A 23,919-nucleotide genomic window follows, 5' to 3' on the forward strand; every position below is an offset into this window, starting at 1 on the left:
CCTAGCTCGGGGAGAAGTGCATGTCCTTCAGCTGGGATGGGTCCTGGTTCCTCTGTCCCCTGCACTCCCCAGCTAGTGAGGAATGCAGCAAACTGTGCACTTCCTCTCACTCCCTAATAAAGGGGAAAAGCCAGCAGTGTTCCCCTACGAATTGGAAGAGGGGATGAAGCCCCCCGCCCTCCCTCAAGAATGCCTGGGGGCAGATGGGAGGCTCAGAGCTGGGGCAGTCCTCAGCCAGCCCCTTCCATCTACTTGGTGATTCTGTCTCTTTTTCCTCTGGTTTTCTGAGAATCCCTTTCCAGGCACATCCCATTTTCCTGGCACAACCAAACTCTGACCTCGCTTTAAGTTATGATAAGAGGAAGCTGTATACCGAATTTGGTAGTCCTCACTCTTACTGTTTAGGAGGAGTTCTTGAACAGACTCATGGATGGACAGATAGATACAGAAACTCTCTCAAATATGTAGCAGATATAATTCATGAAAAAACCGTGCAACTTGGTTAGTGTATTGAATGTGACAGCCAAGTCCACTATGTGAGCTAAGTAATTTGTTTTCTAAATTCTTTAAGATATATTGCAATTAATTAGTATATAACCCTGAATTTGATGAGAGATTACCTTCACCATAGGAAGCAAAGCTTGATTTCAGTGAACAGATAATGCTTAACATCTAGTGAGGTCTAGTCATTTATTTGTTTGCCTGCTTGTTTTTATTTCCTCTTTCAGTGTGGACGAGTTTTTCATTTGAAAGATCCATACAGATAATCGTCTTAATAGGAGTCCCTTTTTGTGGTGTAATTTACTGACAAAATATAGGGAGTTTATTCCTGTTTTTCTTGCATGACTGAGAAATGTAACAGAAAATCAAGGTTGATTTTTCAAGAGCTTTTATATACATGCATATCTTGGTATGAACTATGGATAGCTCCTTTTTTGAACTTTATACCCTTCATGTTTCTGTTCCATCTTCTTTTCACTAGCCTTATTATGTGTCTGTTATAGTCATATGGTGTTATGGGAGCCATACAGTTGCCAAAATAATCCCACAATTTTAATTAAGTGGAGAAAGCGTCTGCCTTATATTTGAAAGGTATTTACTTTAGCCCCTGTCAGTTTTTTTAATTTAAACTCCCTATTGATTTTTCTCCATCAGTATGATTCTTAACCTATCCTGACAGTTTTCTAAACCATGAAAACCGTATTCAAAACATGAAGCCAAGTTAGAAAATAATATTGAACACTTTAGTTTACAGTGGAAAAGCAATTTGATAATGAGGTGGCAATGTATTGTCCCCATCTTACAGACAGGCAGACTGAGGCATGGATAAAACAGGACATTGGTGAGAAGTGGAGCCTGAGGCAGAACAGAGGACTTCAGGACTCTATCTCTTACACTCCCCGGAGATCATCCTATCACTGAGCGTAGGTTGGCTCTTCAAAGGGCCAAGAGAAACAGGATGAAATCAAAGCTGTATTGGTTATGATCTGAGGGAGTGTCTAATAGTGTCTCTCTTTCGTTGTTGACGGTAGCTTTTACATATGAAATATTTTGGGTCACGTTAATTAACACCAGTCTCTATTTTCCAAGAAGGAGTTCATGCGCCAAATGGAAAGGAATAGCATGGCGCTAGCAGAGACTAGGCTATTGTTTCACATTTGATTCAAGTTTCATGTTTTGGATTCATTTTCCTTTTTGAATCTAACTGTGGATACACATTTGTTTTTCTTTTCTAGCCTTCCTCTTGCTGATGACCAGGTTCCTGCTTGATCCTGTTTACAAGATTCCAAAGACTGAAAATAACCCCACCTTCTCAGCATTGGGTAGGAAAACAAAAAACATATAGCCACACAGGGAAGGGCGATTACTCAGGAGGGTTAATAGTATGGAGGAGTGTGTGATGATGTGAGGGGAAATGTGGCGGAAACAGAGTTGGTTATAAGGTTGCCACAATACACATTAATACAGACGTTTTTTCTCGTGTGTGTAAAATTTAGATATAAATTTTTCATATTCAATATAGAATTCTCTTTCGGAACAAAGTTTTCAAAATAACTAAAATAATTTAAAAGTGCTGGTGAAAAGTGTTCAGTGAAGAGGGTAATCCTGGAAGCTACAGTCTTCAGTATTTATCCAAACTATAAAGCAGAGCAGCTGTAGGCCAGGCATTTTCATGCAGCCTGGGCAATGTGCAGCTTTCCCTTTAACTGACCCCATCTTTGCACCTTGTAATGTCATTTACGCCTTTGCACTGAGAGCGTGAAATGCTACCAGATCAGAATTCTTTACTGGCCCAGAATGATAGGCATCTGGCACTGTCTTTTCAATCGTTTTCCTCAGGGTATGTCTACATTGCACCGCTTTTAGCGACAGCTTTGTGTTGACACCGCTTTGTCCCTGAAAGTCAGCTTGGGTGAAAACTTGTTTATCAGCAGTTTTGCAGACAAAATACTTCCATCCGCTGCAAGGGGGCTTCTCTTTGTTGGCAGGAGAGCTGGCCAGCAAACAAAGCAGCATTCACTCTTTGACTTGCGACAGCAAAATTTGTCATTCGTAGGGGGCGGGGCTAAGCATGTGTGAGTGACAACATTTTTGTCGATTGAGTACAAGTGTAGACGTACCCTCAGGTATAAATGAGCACAACAAATGCAAGGCAGTGAAGAATCAGGCCAATTGTAATTAAGGATTTATGGCTACGTCCCCTGGTAAAATGGACATAAGATCATTGACTGAAATGAGTTGAGGCTCTGGCACGTCGATCTGGGGGCCATGTTCGTTTGAATGTTCCCCTGCAAGCATTCATAATTCAAGCATTTGGTTGGTGCATGAAAAAAAAGAGATAAATTGGCTAAATAGACCAGTCAAGTGAATTAGGGGAATAAACAAATAATAGAAGTAGTGAAAAATTAATTAGCTGATGAAATATCTCTCTGTCAGTGATTGAGGGTTTACTGGGAGCACAGATAAGGATTTTTTAAAAATAGATATAGCTTTAATGTTGGGAAAGAGGGACTAGTCTGCAATCCTTGTCTTGGAATAATTCTATAGAAATCAGCGAAGGAAAGACTCTAGGATTTAGCCCACATTTTGGAGAGATCTTCACGTGGTATAAATCAGCATTGTTCCACTGAAGCCAATAGAACATTGGCATTTGATAGCAGATTAGTCTCTGGCCAATGCTGTCTTAAATGGTTCATTTTATTTACAAAAGCTTTGTGACTCACTTTTGTCTTTTAACTGCAGAAAATGGCTTGTGACTTTTTGAACTGCTGCCTCTTCTTAGCAAGCTTATCAAACAACAAATCACTGTTTTACCAATTAGTGACCATCAATCTAGGCAGCAAAACTTGTACTTTATAGAAAAAAATAAATCCTTCCATAAGTTGCATAATGATTTCTGAGTAATAAAAGATCACCAGATAATGGGGTGACTGATTTTTTTTAAGTCCATCATTGAGACAGGGGTCACCAGCCTTTGAGAATGAGCCATTTTGTTGACAAATCTGTGATCTAAATTGAACAACATTAATTAGAAATTTGTTATGCAGATTTTTACTTTTTAATGTGGGTGGTGGTATCAACAAAATTTATAATGAATTTGACTGAAGATGATTTTAAAAGGTCTGCCACCTGTAGATAAAAATGTGCATTACTACACATGCATAATTATCAAGACTGAAAGGCCATGGCATGAACCCCTGACCTTTTGAAATCAAAACACTCACTGTAGAAAAGAGGCACTGATTTCTTCAGCTATGTAAATATAGGACTCTTGTATCTACTCGACTGTATCAACATTACATTCTATACTGAGTTAGAGACAATTCAGAATGCTTTGTAGGCTTACGTCTGGCCTCCTACTTTTCCCTGTGTGTTTGGAAAGTTCACATTTTTAATGTGCAGAGATTTGTTTTTTAATATAAACAAGTGCATCATTAAAATATTCAGTACTACAACTCTTAAGAGCCACCCTACAATAATAAACCTGTGTATGTTTGTGTGTGAGGAAGTGGGGGGAGGATGATGTGTATGCACATACATTTCAGCTTCAGGCTTTACGCAAGGTTATTTACAAGCAGGGAGAAAAACAAACAAACCTATCATTGTAAAAATTATGAAAATATTTTGATGGCCTTTTAAAGTCAGTTCATCAAGCATTGGTCACAGCAAAAGCCTGAAAGGCAACTCTCAGTTCCCTCACCCCATTTACATTCGAAGCCCGATATTTCCGATTGTAGCTGGGAATGATGGCTTTTGCTTACAGTAGCGGTGAGAGAGACTAAAGGGAAACAAAGAATAGGAATGAAAGATTTTCTATTTTCATACAAGTGCTTGGAACACCAAGCAAGCAAATAAGTAGCTATTGTAGCTAAGCTAATGTAATAGAAGACCATTGCACCCAAACTGTCTCAGCAGAACTTCCTGCATAATTAGATTGTAAATCTTCTCAGCTGAGGAAGTTTTGCCCAGGGTCAGATTGTCTAAGTAACAATCCATTCTACATAAATTAGAAAATTTGAACTGCTGAGATAAATTATTGCGTTTGTTTTGGTTTTATTCCTCATAACTCAGGGAGTTAAGTGCAACATTTCTTCTTATTTTTTTAAATTATGTTTACATCTCTTAACTTTTAATTACCTCGAAGGCCTTTTTTGTGTACGTTTATTGCCATTTTCCTGGGTAATGATGGTGGAATTTCTTTCTGGGCAAATTAACACATTTCTTAACATACTTTAGGAAGTGATACGATGGAATCCTCTGGCCACTGCATTCCATGATATCACTTCCTCTATAAAGCATATGTTAGGATATTTTCCTCCTCTTTAATCCTGCTGCATTTATGTGATGCTGAAGTTTTACTTCAAGTTATGACTCTCTTGTTCTGCAAAGACTAGAATTTCGACCTTCAGGGTAAGAATTAACAGGCATGGTTTTGCTAATAACTAGTTCTATAACATCAAGACTTCTGTGGTTAAAATGTAATTATTTTATTTGAAGAAAGAAGAGATTAAAAGTGGATATGTTTATTGAATTATATAAAAATGATTGTGGGCTATGTTCTTCAGTCATTATTCAGGCACATCTCCCATTGGGACTTCAGAATATTTCCTTATGTGAGCAAATAGGTTTAGGATTGTTTCCTTGATTTGGCTCAATTAAAGTATGAGCTGATTCTGAGTAATGCATCTTTATCTATTCCTGCCTAAAAAGCTAGTTTTTTTAAAAAATATGTGGTTCTGATTTTCAGCAGTGTCTCAACTCATTTGCCAATTTTTGATGGAATAGATATTTGTGGGTACATTTTATAGTTCTTACGGCATTAACTAGATTTGTGTATATTACGCACCTTAGGACAGATCCTGAAAGATGGTGTGCATACCCAAGAGGTGCTGTGAGTCAAAGGATCATTTCTAGAGCCTTGTGATAGCCTATTGGCTATTTTCAAGTGCAAAGGCAAATTTCTCACTCTCTTCTCTCTCTTTCTCACTCTTCTGTGATCTAGAAATAAACAGGTATGTTGAGTAGTAGCATTATTGCAATGTCCAGAATGAATGTTTAATGTATTTGCAGGACAGAGAAGAGGATGCGAAAGGCCAAGTAAAACTTATTATGAAGAAAAATATCATTTTTTTTCATTGAAATTGTATTTCTTATGTTTTATTCATTCTTTTTTATTTAAACTTTCTCTTTCAGAGCTGGAAATTCAAATTCAACAACATTTTGTTAATGTTCTAGAACAAAAACAAAGAAACTGATTAGGAACAAAAGTTGAACTGTCCTATGTTGGATCTAATATACGTCTGTTCCAGATCAGAAAAATGCAAACTGTAAACAAGCAACTGTGGATCTTGAGATGCAGGAGGAGTTTTGTTAGCCTGCTGCCAAATTCACATGTGCAGCTGCCCAATAGTTCCTTCATCTGGACACTTTAGAGAGGGTTACAAAATGTCAGGGCAAAACACTTGCTTGGTAAAAACAATAGGAGCATTGGAACAAGCCCTCAGAATAGGAATAGTCTCAATTTTCACAGCCACCTGGTCATGTTTTCACTATCTACACGAAGAGCAAATTTATTCTTGATTATTTTTCTCTATTGCTCTGAAATGTCAGTCAATTTTAAAAAAGGATGACATTGTTGAAGACATGTGAAAAATTCAAGATGTTTGAAAGGCCCTTGAAACTGGTAGTTTGGGGAGACACCAAAGCATTCAGGTGCCCTTGGAAACACACAAGAGCAGTGAAAGTCAGCAGATAAGTGGAGGTCAAAAAATAGTTCAAACAGCCTGCTCTCATTACTGCCATCATAATCCTTATAACAATTCCATTTTTATGTTTTTAAACTGTTCAGTATTATTTAACAGCAAGAAACATTGCCTTTGTGCAAGAACTCCAGAAATAAAAGAAATCAGAAATCAGACCTCAAGACCACTTGTGAGGCAGAAATAATGCAGCCATTATTTCTGGTGTAAAAGGTTTGTGAATAGCATCATTTGCCTAGAAGCTGTTTTCCAACCTAATAACTCCCAGAATAATGACCTAAAACTGTTTCCAAGAGGATTAGGTCCCATATAACTATTAGAAACTATAAGTTTTTGAAAAAGTTAATTTCTGATTGGCTGAGAGGTGAATTTTAATTTAGATGGTAGCTTTTATTTAGTGGAATAATTTTAAGTCTCCCTGAAGTCAAAAAGTATTGGAGTAATCCTCTAGAGATGGACTGTCTGAGTTTTTTATATAAGAGAGTTTTAAATATATATACCGTTTATTGTTATAATGATCTCCAAAATGGTTAACTAACTAGATTTTTAATCCATTTGGGAGGGGTTTTATGTGTGTTGGATTTCTTAATCTTTTGCTTCAGCTTGCCTTGGGCAAAAACCATTCAAAATGGGCTAAATCATAGCTGATTACTTAGCTTGTTGGTTAACCGTCACTTCACTGGAGAGACTGTGGATCAGGGAATTTATTATCTTTAATTGCATTATTAGTGTGTTTCTTGGGTGTGCATAGGTTGTATGTGCTTTGCTGCTTGTTAATTTCCTTCTTTAGTTGGTGTGAGTTATTTTAAATGGAAGGGGTGAAAGATGCTGATTCAGAGTGGCTAAGGAAGGGTCTAAAGGGGCGAAGCATCAATAGCTAGGAAAATACTTAGATATACCATTGAAGCCATTTGATAGCAACCTGTTCAGTGAATTACTGTTAAATTGGCAAAGCCTTCCAATCTGTGCATCAAAATGTTACTCCTGAAAGCTCATTAGAAAATCATGCCTATGAATGTTGAAATGTCTATCGAGCCCCAATTGTGTTTGATCGAGATGTGTCAAATACATTTAACTGGTTGGCTGCTGCCAGATGTTTCAAGAGCATATCTGCAGATCGTGCAAAAGGCCTGCTTGACGGAGGAGGTTAATTGAGTGAACCAGGCCTCTAATGTGCGGTAGAATGTTCCCAACTCTGTCTTAAGATCATATTCATTCTTGGAGGTGTGGGTCAGGACCTACATCTAGAAAATAACAATAAATAGTTAATAAAAATAATGTACCTGAGGAACAAATATCAGAAGAACATTGGAGGTTAAAATAATTTTCCTGTCTTTAAGGTTAGTCTGGTATCTTGTTCAATTTATGGGTAGCTCACCAATGCTTTCTTACCACAGACAATTATTTCAGCCAACAATTAATTGTAAAGTATAGGCCCAATTCTGTACAGGCAGTCCCTGGGTTACGTACAAGATAGGGACTGTAGGTTTGTTCTTAAGCTGAATTTGTATGTAAGTCGGAACTGGTACATATTGTAGGGGAAACTCTAGCCAAACATTTCTCCAGAGCTCAGTTTTATTCTCCCACACCTCACTTCCCTCAGTCCTTTATTCTCAAGCTGAGGTGTCTGCTGAGAAAAGCTGCTCCACGTCTCCCTGCTCTACTGGGTGGGGGCGCTAGCTTTGCGTCTCCCTGGTCTGCTGGGGGGAAGCAGCTAGTGCTGGGTTGCCTCACCCCGTTTGTAAGTAGGGATCCGTTGTAAGTCGGATCCATGTAACCCGGGGACTGCCTGTATAGTGTGAGATCGATCCTGAAAGATATTAATGAGTAAAAGGCACTGGCTTATTGCAAAACCAGGTCCCGTTGTGGGAAAATCACGAATGTTTTCACATATAGTCAATCACTTTACAATAAATGAAAATCACGTGGCATTCAGTGATCAGACGTAAGGCCAAATTCTTATCTCTGATGCATGGTGTATAAGAGTCCCAAATTGGATGCAGTTGCCCATAGAAGACTTCCTGTTATATGTATTTCGAATATATTTCACCTGGCTCCATGAGAAGTTCTATTACTTTACTGAATCACAAGCTACCAACCCACATCCAAAGAAGGTAAAGCTTTGAATCAACCTCTTACATTTCCTGAGTCTGAAGGAGTTTTTCAGAGTTTATCGTTTTCACTTGTTAGTAACTTTGGTGGTTTGATTTGAATAGGCACGCAAAAAGGAAATGGGAAAATTTTCACAGAGGAAAAGCTTTTTCACAACTTTGAGAGAAGAGGTTTTCTTTTGATAGTTCAGTACTTTTTAAAACTTTCCTGTTTTCAGCTGGATTCTAAAGTAATTTGAGGATCTTTTTAATGTAAATTTTAAATGTGAATTTTATCTGATCTGGTTCCAGACTTGAAAAATTCATTCACACAGGGTGAATACAAATCTTTCTTGGGCACATGCTATCAATTTCCACAGAACCTGAGGGTTTTTTAATTTAAAAAAAAAAAAGTTTCTGGTCCTTTTGGTTCCTAACATAACCTTTCATATGTGAACCGAGTGTGATTGATTCATAGTACCAGTAATTCTGCTGCTGCTTAGGCCTATGCCAAGCTGCAGCAGAGTGTAAACTGATAAGAGTCTAGTAAGTTTTCCTTCCTGCTGTTCAGAACCCTGTGTGGTTCCCCCTTCTCTGGTGCATCAAACATAAGCTGTTTGTGTTCACTTTCAAGGCACTTCCCAGTTAATCCCCACCCTGCTTTTCATCTCTCATGCACAATTGAGCTCTTGATGGTTGCTTGTGATCCTATGATGCCAGCCTCCATTGCCAACTTGCTAAATTTTCCTACAGTCAGTTTTGTGCTTTCTCGCATGCTGCACCTATTGTTTGGGAAATGCTCCCCACATACACCCACAAAGCCACTTTATTATCAGCCTCAAAATCCTCCTCAACTCTCTTCTTTAAGATGGTGGTGCCTATCAGGAGAGCTGACAACCTCCTTGGCCCCTGGACAAGGTAGGGGAGGCCTCCCACTCCTGCACATCAACACTGTTATGCTGACTAGTGTTGTTGCACTATTTCCTTGTACTTCATCTTGTCTTTTACTTACCCTGGCCTCAAGTCAAGAAGCTTTCAGTCATGTTTTTTATTCTCTGGTTACAGTGCCTTGCTCCGTGGGATTCTAGTCCACAACTAGGATTTGTAGGTGCTCCCAGAAAGCAAATAGTTCATAATAGGAAGAAACAAAATATCAGAACAGACACTGGGGCTCTTAACTGAAAGGAAACAGAAGCCAGGAAACTAAGGAGGCAACAGAACATAATCCTAGAGACACACCTTGTTGCAGCAACTAGGATATAAGGGGAAGGATGTTTTCTTTTTCCAACCTCTTCTCTATTCCTCCAACTACCTTCATGTAGTTTGCTCTAGACTGGAAGGGAATGGACATAGGAAGGGAATGTTCCTTCTTTTCAACAGCAACTGGATAGTTCCCAGTTAAAGGGCAGTTCTTTTCCAAGCAATGAGAGTATGAATGTGACCTCATCTTACTCAACAAATAGGCTTCCTGTGTAAATATTCAGACTCGTGTCTTCTCATAGTACTTTATTTCCATACACAAGGTTTTGCTCTTTTTAGCCCCGCAAAGCCAGTACAACCCTAGAAGGGTTAACTGGATTCTGTTCTCGCTCATGCATCAGCAACACAATTTTTAACTAACTGCCAGCTGCAAGCCAAATTTCATCCTCTGTTGTGTCTCTCTGTGTGATCCCATTGGAAGCAACCAGCTTTAGACAGGGAAGCAACTGAAGACAATGGGGAATGAGTGTAGGTGAAAGAAAGCTTATGACCATCAGAATCTTCATTTCTGTGTGAGAACCAGTGAGAGCAAAGTTTGGCATTCAGATCCCAGGTGAAATTTTCAGTGCTGGTAGGTAGAAAAGGCTCTGCCCCTCCCCCACCAAAGAAAAAATATCTACAGAACTGAGCAAATTTGATCTAGAGGTCAGAAACAATCAAAATTTCCACCCCCTGATGCTGTATATACCATGGCTTTCCCACAACCACCCGTGGCAGGGTCCTTTTACTCGGTAGAAAAGAAAATATTTAAGCCAATATTTTAAAAAGCATCTAGCAATTTCTTTTTTGAATGCCTTAATTTTTGGGACCCAAACTGTAACACCTCAAAGAGTCCGGATGTTAGGAAAGTGCTAAGCAGGAAACAGGCCTGCGGCGGAATAAGTCAAGGCTGTCTAGCAAGCACAGCTGGCCTATAGTAAGTTGCTATACTGCCTGATTGGGTGGGAGAGTCCGCAGACTGGCTCTTAAGCCAAACAGCAACAGCTGTTCAGTGGCTGGTTAGTGCATTTTCCAATGCCCCTCATCGCGACTTTTCTGGCATGTCCTGGGCCTTTCTCCTGCCTTGCCTCAGTTTCTTGTTGACTAATACCTGCTGTAAGCAGTTGGCCTGATGCCTGTTCCAGCCACTAAGAATCACTGCCCACCTCCCACTTACTGATGCCCACCCTTTGAAAATTAGGACTTTGGGACCTAATGTTGTTTGCCCCCCAGCTGGGGCACCCAGTTTTACTAGACAGTTGGGAAAACATTGGGCAGAAATCTGAAAAATCCACTGAAAACAGAAGTCTGTCAACCTGAACGTCCGTATCAGGATTTCTGCTCCTTTCCACATCATGTAAAGAGTTAATTCTGAGGTACTCTATTGTATTAACGATGGTTGTCTCTTCTCAAAGCCCATTGGGCTCTTTCAGGGGCCTCTCAAAACAATGAGTGCAGTGAGGCTGTTCTGTCTAATTACTCCAAGACAGGGAAGCTAAAGAGGAATTAATGACAGTTGACAAGTGCAATTAATAATTATAGCAAAGCCGGGAGTCATGCAGCAGGCAGATGACAATAACAGGGTAACTGTACATGACAGCTTTCATCCGTCGTCCCCCTCCCTCCTTAATATGAGCTTCTGAATGCAAAAGGGCCAGCACGCCACACTGACAAGAAAAGAGAGGAAGCTGCAATCTGGTCACTCAAGTTTGGGCAATTTCTAACCTTCCCACCCCTCACCCCCAACTTCCCTCCTAAGGAAAAACATCACAACAGCACAAACTTAGTCACACAAGCTTCTGTTGGCTTTCACTGTCAGGTGTTGACGAGGCTACTTAACATTCATGTTGGTAGATTGGAATGAGAAGGGGACAGGGAAAAGCAGCAGCAAGCTGGAGTTGAAGTGGGATTTCCATATCAAAGGCCAGGCCTTTGGCTCAGAATGGTAATTAAAGTACCCAGATTTCATCTCCATGGTCAGCTCATGAAAAGGGGGGGAAAAATAGATAGAAGATTTTTTTTCACTCCCTTTAGACTATAGTACAGCAAGCAGTAAATTAAATGAAAGTTGAGCTAAAAGGTGGCTAACGCTTCAATCTTTTGCATCTAATAGAATCTATGATGTTTTTAAAGCATTTATTCAGTTCACATCTTCATCTCACTGTGATTACAAAGGATATCATGTCTGCTTACATTTATTGGGCACACATCTTGGCCTTCTCAGCGTTGTGGAAAGACTTCACTTTGCATTACACTGCTGTTGTGTTATGGCCTTTTGATTAATAATACAAAACCCAAAAACCATTTCTTTGTAATTTCTATCTGACAATCACAGGAATCGCAAACTCTGAGAACCAAATAAGTACAAATTTCATGGCGCGTAGGGAACTGGTAATGAAATTCAACAGGTTTTCACTAGTAGTTGTGAAACGGTGATTGAAAGTTGTTGCCCCGTGGTAGGTGTTTAACGGTCTATCTGAAATGTTTTGTCATTTCCGTCTAGTTCCCAATGGACATGTATCCACACCCTGTAAAGAACAAATGGCATTTGTTGGCCATCTCCTCACAAAGATGGAGCGTGGAATGGCTGTAGATTTTGAACTACCTACACCTCTCTAGAGCTGGCCCCGTCCTAGTAGGAGCTGAGGTACAGTGAAGTGTGAGGAAGTGTGTGCTGCACTTCTTCATGCTTGCTCCACTCCAAACTCTGGATTAGTAGAGGCTTTTGTGACTGGCTATGCATAAGTGAAGGCCTTCAATGTTCAGAGCCATCAGTCTGCCCTTTCACAAGCAATAATGCACCCTCTCCCCCAAACCAAATAGTTTCACTTCTGTTATTACTCTCCTCATTTACACTGTGGTTTGTCCTTTTGTTTATAGCCATGATACATTTTCCTGAGGTTTAAAACATTTTCTGTGAATTCCCACCTGTGATCAGCTCCTCTCCACACTGGAGAGGCTAGCCATGGGAGTGAGGGGAGCCTGCTGAATTTCCTACATTCAGGGATCAAGCCCATGTAGATATGCAATGGAGAGGGGAAAAGCCCTTGCTTCAGCCTCATCCTTGCAAGGGACTGGGATCATTGAAGCCAGTGGTCCCCAACACGGTGCCCGCGGGCACCATGGTGCCCGCCGGAGCATTTATATGTGCCCGCCTATTGACCAGGGCCGGCCTGACCTATTCTTGAGCCCTGGGCGTGCGGCGCATGCGCGGTGCTGCCCCCGGGCGCACAGTGAATGCGTGGCCCCGCCCCCAGGCGCCCGGCAACCCCAAAAGGTTGGGGACCACTGATTAAGCCACAACTTTCCACACATGCATACTTCTAGTTAAAAGCCACCAGAATTTGCCTTTCTCAGCTACCTTTACAGCCCATTAAAAACCAACAGGAAGGTCTCCATTAACTTCAGTGGGTATTGGATCAAGCTCCTGAGTGCTAACTCTGCAGACCGGAGGTTCTAACGCATTTCCCTGTTGATTCAGAAATGAGACTTGAGCTGTTTCTTTAATATTGCAGCCATATGGCCCGTGACACAATCAGTCAGGTTATTTGGAGCGTCCATGTTATTCATGTGGATCTGAGTTGCTGGTTACTGGCCTGTCTGGATTGGCACAGCTTCCTCTGGGGGAGGGTGCAGCACAGTTGTGATAGTTTCATTTTTCAAATGAAATGAAAAATAACCACAGCAAGATTTAAAAAAAAAAAAGAAGTTTGTGTCAGGGGAAAGGGATGAAATGATTTTCCCTGGGATGTATTGTTTCCAATGTGACAAATTTCAAGAACTTAAGTAGAGATGAGTCTGAATTAAAACCACGATCCCCAAACGCTCTGAAATTTGAGGGATTTCAAATCTGGATTCAAATCTAAATTCTGAGATTGCTTTCTTCCCTTTTCTTTCTTCTTTCTTTTTCTCTCTAAATCTCGTCTCCTTCTGCCCCCCCACAGCTCAAGTGCATCATTTTCTGCTATTGTGTTTAAAAAAACTCTGCTGCAGGGGCTCTGAAATGAATAAAAATGTAATCCTCAGTGCGCCCATTGTGCGCTTTCATTTGTTTTTGCTGTATCGATTTATCAGCAGAGGGAAATTACTCGCTGGAAGAGAGGATGCCAGTCAGAATGACATTTATTTCATAGTACAAGCAGGCTCTCCAGCGTGTTTCCATGTAACCCAGATATTGGAGCTGTAAAAGGGCTTGTAACAAGGTTTAGTGCTATGATTAGATCGTGTGGAGCACCTTGCTTTCATAACAACAGGCACTCGGCTGGAGGCAAGGCCTCAGGTTATGGTCAACTTTTTTTTTTTTTTTTTTTTTTTTTACATAGACACCATATTCAGCTTGCCACCCACAAAATATTTCTGTCTCAAAAGCAAAACCCAGTGAGCCTATAAAATCCCATTCGGCCTTTATAAGAGGACTTGAGTTTTCATGTAGTCCTCACTCATTCATCTTTTTAGCTTCTTTGTGCTTTCTTGAATTTCTAGTGATTTTTAATTCACCAAAGCAAATCTTCTCTTCTAGTGATTGTGCCTCACATTTGCTTAAGGCTAACAATTACCTGTAAAATGAAACGTATGCTTTACCAAAAACTGTAACAGTTTTATACGTGCTGCAAATAAAAATGTGACTCTCAGACTGAATACCAGGCATGAAGACTCTGGTTGGAGGCTGTTCATAAATGCCTGGTGCTGAGGAACACAGGAATTACCATAGTGACTCAGGTCTGAAATGCATCTAATTGATGATCCTGTCTCTTAAAGTGGCCAAAAGGGATGTTAGATGTCGGGTAATTGAATAGTCGTGTAACCACATGAAATCTTGTTGGTTACATGACTATGTAATAGTCCCTAGGAGTGGGGCTGGCAGCCAGTTCCCTCCTGGCCCCAGTCCTAGGGAGCCCCCTGTCAGCCTGCGCTGCTGACTCTGTATCAGAGGCAGCAGCATGGGGCAGTAGGCGGGAGTTGGTCTGTGAGGGGAGCCAGTTGAAAAACCAGCTCCCCATGCAGACTGGCTGCCAACCGCCCCACTCTGCTGCCTCTGATACAGAGGCAGCAGTGCAGGGTGGTAGCAGCCCCTGTCCGTGGGAATCCAAGCTCCCCATGGACAGAGGCTGCTCTGTTGCTGGGCTCTTACTATATTTCAAATACTGAGGGGCAGCATCTCGGACCAGCACAAGCTAAGACTGCTCAGTCCCAGCTCGCATTGAGTCTGGCAGCCACTATGGCCATGTTCAGGGGCCGCTCCTGCAAACGGGCTTCTTGGTGGCAGCAGCCCCTGCCCACGGGAGGGGAACAGGGCCCAGCTCCCCTTTGGCATCTCCGCAGACAGTGGCTGCTACCGGAGGAGCCTTCCCTATCTCCCCTACACCACAGAGCCAATGTTGGAAAGAACCAGCTTTTAAGCTGGCTCCCCCCAGCGCCGGCTCCTGTTTCCCTGAAAGGCAGGATAGGGTGGGGGAAAGCGAGTAGTTGATACTCCAGTCAACTACTCACTAACATCCCAAGACAGGCAGCACTGTGGAGTTGGTGCTGGGGGAAGCTGGCTCCCCTTGCACCAGCTCCAGCCAGCACCGTCTCCTACCTGCCCCTCCTTGCTGCCTTTCTCCGGGGGCAGGCAGGTCTGCTGAGCTGGCACATGCAAAGAGCCAAAAGCTGGCTCCCCACACTTATTGGCTCCAGCCTGCCCCCCTCACCCTCTTGTGCTGCTGCCTCTCTGCCAGAGGCTATGGGCACTAGCTCCTGCTCCTCCCCACTTGCTTCCTTTGATACAGAGGCAGCGGTGGAGAGTTCATGTAGTTGATAAGATTAAACAATAAGCCTAGGCTTATCGGTTAATTGTGTAGTTGACTACACATTGACATCCCTAGTGGCCAGTGCCAGATGCTTAGGGGAGTCTTCTAACTTCTAGTACTTAGAGATTGGATTAAGCCCCCTGTCATGAAGTTGTATATATTTTTAAAAATTTACTGTTAATAATTCTGGATATTCTTTTTGCAAGTTGATCTTCTTTAAGCTGGCACCCTCGGGTCCTGACCGTGCTGAACCAGAGAATTTACCAAACCGTGGGAGGTCAATGTTGTCTAGCAGCATTACCAACACTTCCACTGATTACTGGGCTCTTAAAAAGACATTTAGGGTAAATTGGAGCTAAATAACTGCACAGAACACTGTGAGCCAAATCTGGTGGATGTAAACAAACTTTATGGGACTATGTGAAACTTGGCCACTTCCATGATAAGTGGACATCCAGCTAACTAAAATCATTCCCGACCACGGATGTTGCTGGACCAGAGAGTTCCACACTAGAGAGGTTAACCCTGTATTCTTGTGTTCATTCTTACAGATACATAAAATCGCTTTTTGACTCTGGAAAAATTATTGGCTTCAGTAACAACCTGTGGCAATGAGTTCCACAGCCTAATTCTATGTTGCATGGAAAAGAACTTAATTAGGAAATGGATCCCACCAGGTCTTGAATACTGTAATACTTGAAGCTGAAATTTTCCATGCTGTGTTCAGGGGAGCTGACAACCTGACCAGACCCTGGGCAAGGTTCCGGGGGGGCGGGGGTGTGGGGGAAGGGCAGCTTTATGCTCCTGGAAGGGGAAGGGCCTTGGGCAGCAGGGGAGCCCTTAGTGCCACCTGGACCATGGTGCATTCCTCCCTCACAGTTTTCAGTGCTGCCTGGAGTGTGCTGAGTGGCGCCCCAGAAGCGATTTAAAGGTCTCCGGTTGCCTCTGCTGCTACAGTAGCAGTGGCCAGGAGCCCTTGAGCCATTTTGAATTGCCAAGTCCTGGGGCAGTTGCCCCCTTTACCTTCCCCCACTTTCCTCCCATCGGTGGGTCTGTGTGTGCTTGCCTGAGACATAATTAAAAAAAAATCAGCCAAAATGGTTCAGGGAGTGATGGGGCAAGGAACTGAGGCAAAGAGCATGTGTGGAGCTCGAAACCTAGCAAGAGGGAGGGGGCAGCCTGAGATTGGAATGAGGCACAGGGAGGGTGGGGGAAAGCCTGGGACTGGGCTTGAGGACAGGCTAGTTAGGGCATGGGCAGAGGGGAGTCGTGCTTACATGGGACAGATTCTGAGGAGAGTGTATTCTAGAGGTTAGAGCCGTGATTCTCAAAGTGGTCTACAAAACCACTTTGAGAATGCTGCTAACTGGTCGCTCCGATGTGTTTACTTACCGGCGCCTTGTTCACGGAGCAGTGTGGCTCCAATTGGCTCCGTTTCACTGTTTGCAGCCAATGGGAGCTGTGGGAAGCAGTAGCCTGGCCGACACCACTTCCTGTGGCTCCTCTTTAGGTGCAAATGGCAAAATGGAGCCAATAGGTGCCATGAGGCTCTGTGGCCACTGCACCGGTAAGTAAACACACCGGAGTGGCCAGTTAGCAGCGTTCTCAAAGTGGTTTCACAGACCACTTTGAGAATCACGGCTCTAACCTCTAGAATACACTCTCCTCAGAATCTGGGCTAGAACCCAAATTCCCTTAGTCAGTGGTTCCCAACCTTTTTTTTATATCGCAGACCAGCAAACCCATTCACAAACTTTTGGCGGACCGCTAACATTTTATTTGTATATTCATTATGGTAATTCATTTTAAAAGGTCATATGTTACGTTACATCACATTTGTACACACACACTACATGTTATAATGGATCAGAGTTTCTACAACACTAAAAAAAAAAAGCACAGAAAGAATTCCCCTGTGGCTGCTGGGTGGAGCAGCCTCTCTCCTAGGGGCGACTGATGCCTGCGGAGGGAAAGGCACAGGAAGGGGCACCCACAGAGTCAGGGGGCATGTGGGGCACCCTATTTGGCAACTGAAATTTCTCAGGGGCACAAGAGCTGGTGCCCCCAAGTGCTACCACCAGTCACCTTTGCCCTATGGGGTGAGGGAGCTGCCATTGTATCTTCCCTCATCTCCTTCTGTACAACTCCTGCCCTATGTCTCTCCCTTCCCCAGCCGGGTTGCTCTTGCTCCCACAATCTCCCCCCAGCCTCCACTCCCCACATCCCCCTGTCCCTCCCTGTGACCCCCCTCCTCAGAGTTCCCCTCCATTGCATCCCTGCTCCCATCTACCCCATAAGTCTCCCTTGAATCCCCCCAACCTCCCTTCAGCTCCTCCTGCATCCCCATCCTGCCCCTCCCTCTCACAACCCTGTTCCCCCTCATCCTTCCCTTATCGGCCTCCTCCCCTCTTCAGCCCCCTCTTGACAGGCCCCCAGGACTGGCTTCCCCTTCTCCCCCACATCCTGGGAGCTGGTGGCAGCTTCTCTGGGCCCCAGGCAGGGATTGCAGCCAACTCCTCTGGGAGCAGCCCAGGGCCAAACCTTTCCCTTGCAGTCCCAGGGCTCCCCAGGCAGAAGGGGAGGAGAGGGGTGTCCCTTACCTAGCCCCCAAGTGCTGCCCGCACAGAGGGCATGGCTCTGGCTAGGCTGGGGGCCCTGCCCTGGGAAAGGATCCTGGGGAGCAGCGGGACTGCCCCTGCTAGAGATTGTCCCTCCTAGCTGCAGCCTGGGCTCTGGGTACCCTGCAGCAGCCCCTGCTGGGACTTGGGAATTGGCCTAGAGCCTGGCCCCAGAGTCACCACAAGCAGCGGCTGCAAGTCACTGCCCGCTACAGGCGCCAGCCCAGCGATTGCAGCCTGTAGAGAGCCTCAGGGGGCTGAGGTAGCAGCAGGACAGGCTAGAGACCTAGTCAGGTGGCATCATGGGCCATGAGGGGAGGGACCTTCTCTGGTCCAGCAAATCCACTCGTTTGGGACCAGCCAGGTCCCGAGGGTGCCGGACTAGCGAGGTCCAACATGTACATGTGATCCTTTGGTGGAGTGTCCCATTCCTCTCTAGAGCTGCTCTGTATATTGGATAATAAACCACTATTTCTGCCAGAGGTCTGTGAGGTACAATGACATATTATGAACCATGAGGAAGTCAATATGGAATTTTATGGTTTTTTAGTTTGCTTTTTTTTTTAAACCTAGCCAATTGCATTTTTCAGACATATACTGTATAGAAAAATGTTAAGATTGCACATCCAAGCACTCAAAAGTTAGGAAATGCTAGAATTAAGTAGGCCTATATAACTTTAACTCATCTTCCTTGTACATATACACTATGAGATCGTCTTTAATTACACGAACACATGCTGAAAAAAAAAAGGCCCCTCCTTTGTTCAGTGCACAGGCTATATAATTCTCAAGGAACGAACTATGATTTTGTAGGGAAGAGGATAGCAGTCTGTAGGCATAGGTGACTCCTGCTAGTACTTGGGATGTGCACTACCCTCTTACGCCCTGCCAAAATTGTAATTGCTTAAATGGGGTGCCCCCACATGCTAACCCCTCTGGTTGTCCCTCCTTGCATCCCCTTCCCCACAGGCACCAGTCACACCTATCAGTAGGATCTCTTGCCTTATTTGTTGCAGGAGTTGAAAGACATATAGTAAATGATGCAGGGGACTGCAGAAAGAGAGAGAATAGAAGTAGAATACTCCCTCTTAAGTCCCCTCTATTTCTGCCCCAGGATTCCTATGCAGTGCTGGGCAAGTCACTTCTGCTAAACTTTAGCAGGTGATGGCTAATTTGAGACACTTGAGACCTGATTAGCTGAGGTTCAGCGCTCTTCTCTAAGTAAAATTATACATTCTTGGAAATCATGCCATACACATCTCAAATTGGGTGCTCAAAATTTGTGTACATTTTAGACACTGATGTCCCTGTGCCTCAGTTCCCCAGCTGAAATATGGGAATAATTTTACTTTACTTCATAGTCATGTTGCAAAGATAAGTTCATTAGCGTTTGATGCACAGAGATGAGTGTCATGGAAAAAGCCATGAAGAAATTTAATAATTCTGTCTTTATAGTGTTGTGTAATAAGACTTAGGGCCATGCATTAACTACTGAAGATCTTACAGGATATTGAATACCTGTTTATTAAATGAACCCTTACCATTCTGTTTGCTGAAGAAGGTGGAGGCCATGTGGAAAAAAAATATGTGATCATGTAATTAAAGAATATATCATAAGAGATATGCATAAGGGGGCTGAATTAAATTTGCATGAGCAGTCATAAATCTGACATTTCCTACCTTTTGAGTGCTTGACTTTGTAACCTTAATGTTTTTTAATCCAGGGTGGGCTGTTGTGTTGTTTTTGTTTTGTTTTTTGTATAATGTACAAACAAAATATTTGCCAAGGTCTTTACTCTGATTTGTTCAAGGCTACATTGTGAGTCTGTGGCCGAGCTGATATTAGAAGCTTTAAATACTTGCCTCCAGTCCTGTGTTCCAACTGCTGCATTTCCCTCCTCCCAGAATTCAGGAAAATAAGATGCACAGTGGCAGATAATCAGATACTTGCCCTAATGGGAAAAGGAAACATTTAAAAAAGATCTAAAGACTAACTTTTGTGACTTGGAGTAGGAAGAGGGAATTTTAGGTACATGGAGCTGTGTTTCATCCTTAATTAACCGAAACTCCCTTCCACTGCTTCTGTGTGAACATCCGCAAAGTCCCAACTAAATTCCCAGCATCCAATTTTCAAACATTCACCTCTTTATGCACGTCTAAATCATTGTAAGTGTAATTTGATAGCTGCACTTAGTAGTAGGTAGGACAGAATAATACCTAACTCTTTTATAATATATTTCATCCATGGATCTCAACGTGCTTTACAAAGAAGGTCAAAATCATTATTCTAATATTACAGATGGGGAAACTGAGGCACAGAAAGGGTACCAGTTGTGGGTGCTAACCCTTTACAATCACATGAGCCCATACAAATATTTTAAAAAGACCCGCCAGAAGCCTTGTTATAACTGGGCTGAAATTTTCATCCCCCAAGATCTGTAACCAGCATGCACTGAACTCCCTGTAAAACCAGCGATGGTCTGTGAGGAATTTCTTGTATATTTTGTCACCATGTTTAGGTTGGACTCTGCTAACACAGGCTAGCTAAGATCAACCTGACCTGAGGATTTCTCTGAATTCAGGTACAAGGTAACACCTTAGTTCATTTTTAGCTACTTGAGGTATAGTCCACAGTATAGTTAAGACCAACCTAAACTTGACCACTTTCTAATCTAGACAAAACCTTATTCGTTATTCTAAAGATCAGGAACACAGAGACAGTGCAAGGGAGAGAGTAGCTCTTAGCTCTGGACCATAAACAGGACAGGGAATTCTGGATGGATAGCTTGGAGGAGGAGGAGTCAATAGTACTTTTTGAGGCTCATCGTTGACCGGGCAAAGTCATTTTGCATAGATTACACTTATAGGAAAGCTCAAGAAATTAAATATATGTAATAGAATTTTGTATTAATATTCTTGCAAAAGGGAAGTAAAAGAACAGTTTGAAATTTGCAGGATTTCAACTTCAAATATTATTAATTTTATTGAATAAAATTACCACACATAGTAAATTTGAATCAGGAACTCCTAAAGCTTCCATTACTCTTTCCATAACTAATTTGAATGATGGTGTGATATGTACCCCTAAAACTCGGTTTTAATTTTGTTACCAACTATTTTTTTATGAACTCTAATCGTAGTAGTCATGACTTTTTTTTTCCTGATGAAAACCAAAAATAATTATTGAAATCTTTCACCCAGAATATTCCGATGTAAAAAGTAGTGCATTCAGCAAATTTAAGTGGCAGGATTGTTTATGCAAAATTTGGTATGTGTAGGTAATCGCAAAGTATGACTTTATTTTGCACAAACAAATCCACAAATAAACTATTCAAAATATATAATAGATGTAGGTAGGTAACTTACATACAACTACATGTAATATAACAAAGTGCAAAAAAAGAGCATTCCTGTTACCTGCTGAAACAAGATTTCATCGTTTGCATGAAATATCCCAGCCTTTGGGCAAGTGTTAATCTTACTAAGGAAGCATGAAGTGTTTAGGGTGGGGTTTTTTTTTTTTTTTTTTTTTTAATTCATTCATGTAGATGGATGTTGGGGTGGAATAGCTCTCAGGGTGAGAACAACAGAATTTTTTGAAATGACAGGACTTGTGGGAAGGAACGCTTAGAGCAACTAAGTTCATGGAGAGGCTAAGGCTGGGCTAAAGTAACTATACAGGCAGCTAGTCATGAAGAGATGGCTTATACTGTTTGTTTGTTTGTTTGTTTGTTTGTTTGTTTGTTTGTTTGTTTGTTTGTTTGTTTGTTTGTTTGTTTGTTTGTTGTGGTAATGGTTGGGAATTAAGTTTTTTTGTTAATAAAATAGGCTATAGGAAGCTTGAAGCTTTTTAGACTATATATGAATTCTACTTGGAGTGCGTAGACTCCACCCATATGTAAGAGAAATTATATTGTTTAAAAGGTATAGTCTTGCAACAACAGAAAAAAATACTGCAGTACCAGATGTTCCAGGATTCGTCAGGTATATAGAAATGTATGTAAACCCAGTGCACTACGTGCATTTTACAGTGTCATAAAAAGGTTTTGCAAATATCACCACACACACACACACACACGCAGCTGGACAGTGAATAGAGCAACACTCTAGCAAAACCTTATTTAAAATGAAATTGGTTTAATCTGTCTCAGGCAAGAAATTAGTTTAATCAAGAAAATTGATTTTAATTTAAAAGTGTAGTAGCATTTACAGCCGTATCCAAGTAATCATTTCTCCCCACTGGTGTTTCAGAAAACAGCTTCCAACATGGATAATATTCAAAATCAATTAGTTCAGTTTAAGATTTTCAAATTTCATTGTTTTAGTTTTTTAAATAAATCTTTCAGGTTGTCTGTCTGAAAAATTTGCATGAAAATTGGTCTAGTTAGAACTTGTATGAAAGTTTTCCCACTCATATTATCTAGCCCAGAATAGAATGACAATGGAGCTGAATAACAATAGTGATCACTTTTAAAAGAGTACCAGTGATCTCCTCACACTAGTATGTAAGGTGATGCAGTTTTCTACTCATATTTTGAACTAGCACATTTACCCAGAGTTGCTCTGGTCTTTAATGAGGGGCTTAGGGCCCAGGGCTGGGGATGTGGGTAGTGCAGGAGTCAGGGTTGGGGGAAAGAGGGAGGGGGGCTCTCAGCAGGGCTCCCCTGCTCCCAAGATACATACAAGGGTTGTTTGCTCTTCCCCTTTCTGTCCCTGTCATGAAGCAAGAGCAAAGTGCACAGCTCATCTACTCTTCCCAGCCAGAGTGAGGAATGCAGCAAAATGCACACTTCCCATTGCTCCCTGACAACGGGGAACAGCCAGCAGTGTTCTAGTACAAATTGGGAGGAGGGGAGCTTCAGCTCTGCCCCCTCTCCCTCTCTAAATGGCACTTGGGGAGTGGGAAGCTTGGGGCTGGGGCAGTCCCAGGGTGTGGGGGGCACCTTCAGCCAGCCACTTTCACTTGCCCGGTGAGTCTCTTTTCTGTACGGTTTTCTGAGAAGCAATCCCATTTTCCTGGCAAAACCACACCTTTACCTGGCTTTATGTTATGGTGAGAGCTGCATATCGAATCTGGTGATTCTAGCTCTTACCATTTAGGAAAAGTTCTTGAAGAGGCAGACAAACAGACTTCTGTAGTAGATAGGAAATACTGCAGTGGTGAGCCATGACATTTTTAGTCATGCATGCAATTGGACATGTACATGCAAAATGGCTATCTCCAGGCAGCATGATCTCACTTCTCATAACATTATCACTGGGTTTCTAAACAGTGGCATGTCCTCATCATATACAAGGCATGCATTGCATGTCCCTGGGTCAGTTGTGGCCATGAGAAGATTTGGAGGGAACGTGGGAACAAAATAGGGTTGCCAGTTTTGGCCTGACATATTCCTGGAGATTTCATCATGTTACATAATGTTTAATTAAAGATTAATCTTTAATTCCTAGAGAATCTAGGCCAGTCCTGGAGTATAGGACAAAATGGTGTTCTCCACACAGCATGGCCTTGCACTCACCCTATGCATGGCGAGGTCATGTCACATAGACAATGCCACTTCGCATGCAAGTACACAATTGCATGCCTGACTAAAAATGTCATGCCTTGCCACTGTAACTCTAAGTAAATATTGTCATTATACTTGTGTTTTGGTAGAGGAAACAAGAACTTTATATAACACCTTATAGAGGTTGACTTAAGGTCAGTTTTCAGTGCACATGGATTTACTGATAACCTTACATTTATATAATACTCTTTGTCAAAGAAGTCTTGAAAAAAGATTTACAAACTATGTCAGGGGTGGACAATAATTTTTGATGGAGGAGAAATTCCCAAGATTTTGGAAAGTAGTCGAGGGACACTCTTCCATGGTATTAATGGAGGAGATGTGGGGTCTGAGATGGAGGTTGGGTGCAAAAGGGA

General features: G+C 42.2%; 1 protein-coding gene across 6 annotated transcripts in view; it reads left to right on the plus strand.

Annotated features, from left to right (window-relative positions):
• The window catches only part of SOX5 (SRY-box transcription factor 5), an 895,980-nt gene that overhangs the window by 215,489 nt on the left and 656,572 nt on the right, over positions 1-23,919 (plus strand). For all 6 annotated transcript variants that reach the window (XM_089769671.1, XM_089769670.1, XM_075898182.2 and 3 more), the window contains one exon: positions 1,737-1,823. The gene's annotated coding sequence lies outside the window, so the exon portion shown is untranslated. The remainder of the gene's footprint in view (positions 1-1,736; positions 1,824-23,919) is intronic.

This window comes from Pelodiscus sinensis, chromosome 1 (assembly GCF_052426305.1).
Source record: "Pelodiscus sinensis isolate ZL-2025 chromosome 1, ASM5242630v1, whole genome shotgun sequence".
Lineage (NCBI taxonomy): Eukaryota > Metazoa > Chordata > Testudines > Trionychidae > Pelodiscus > Pelodiscus sinensis.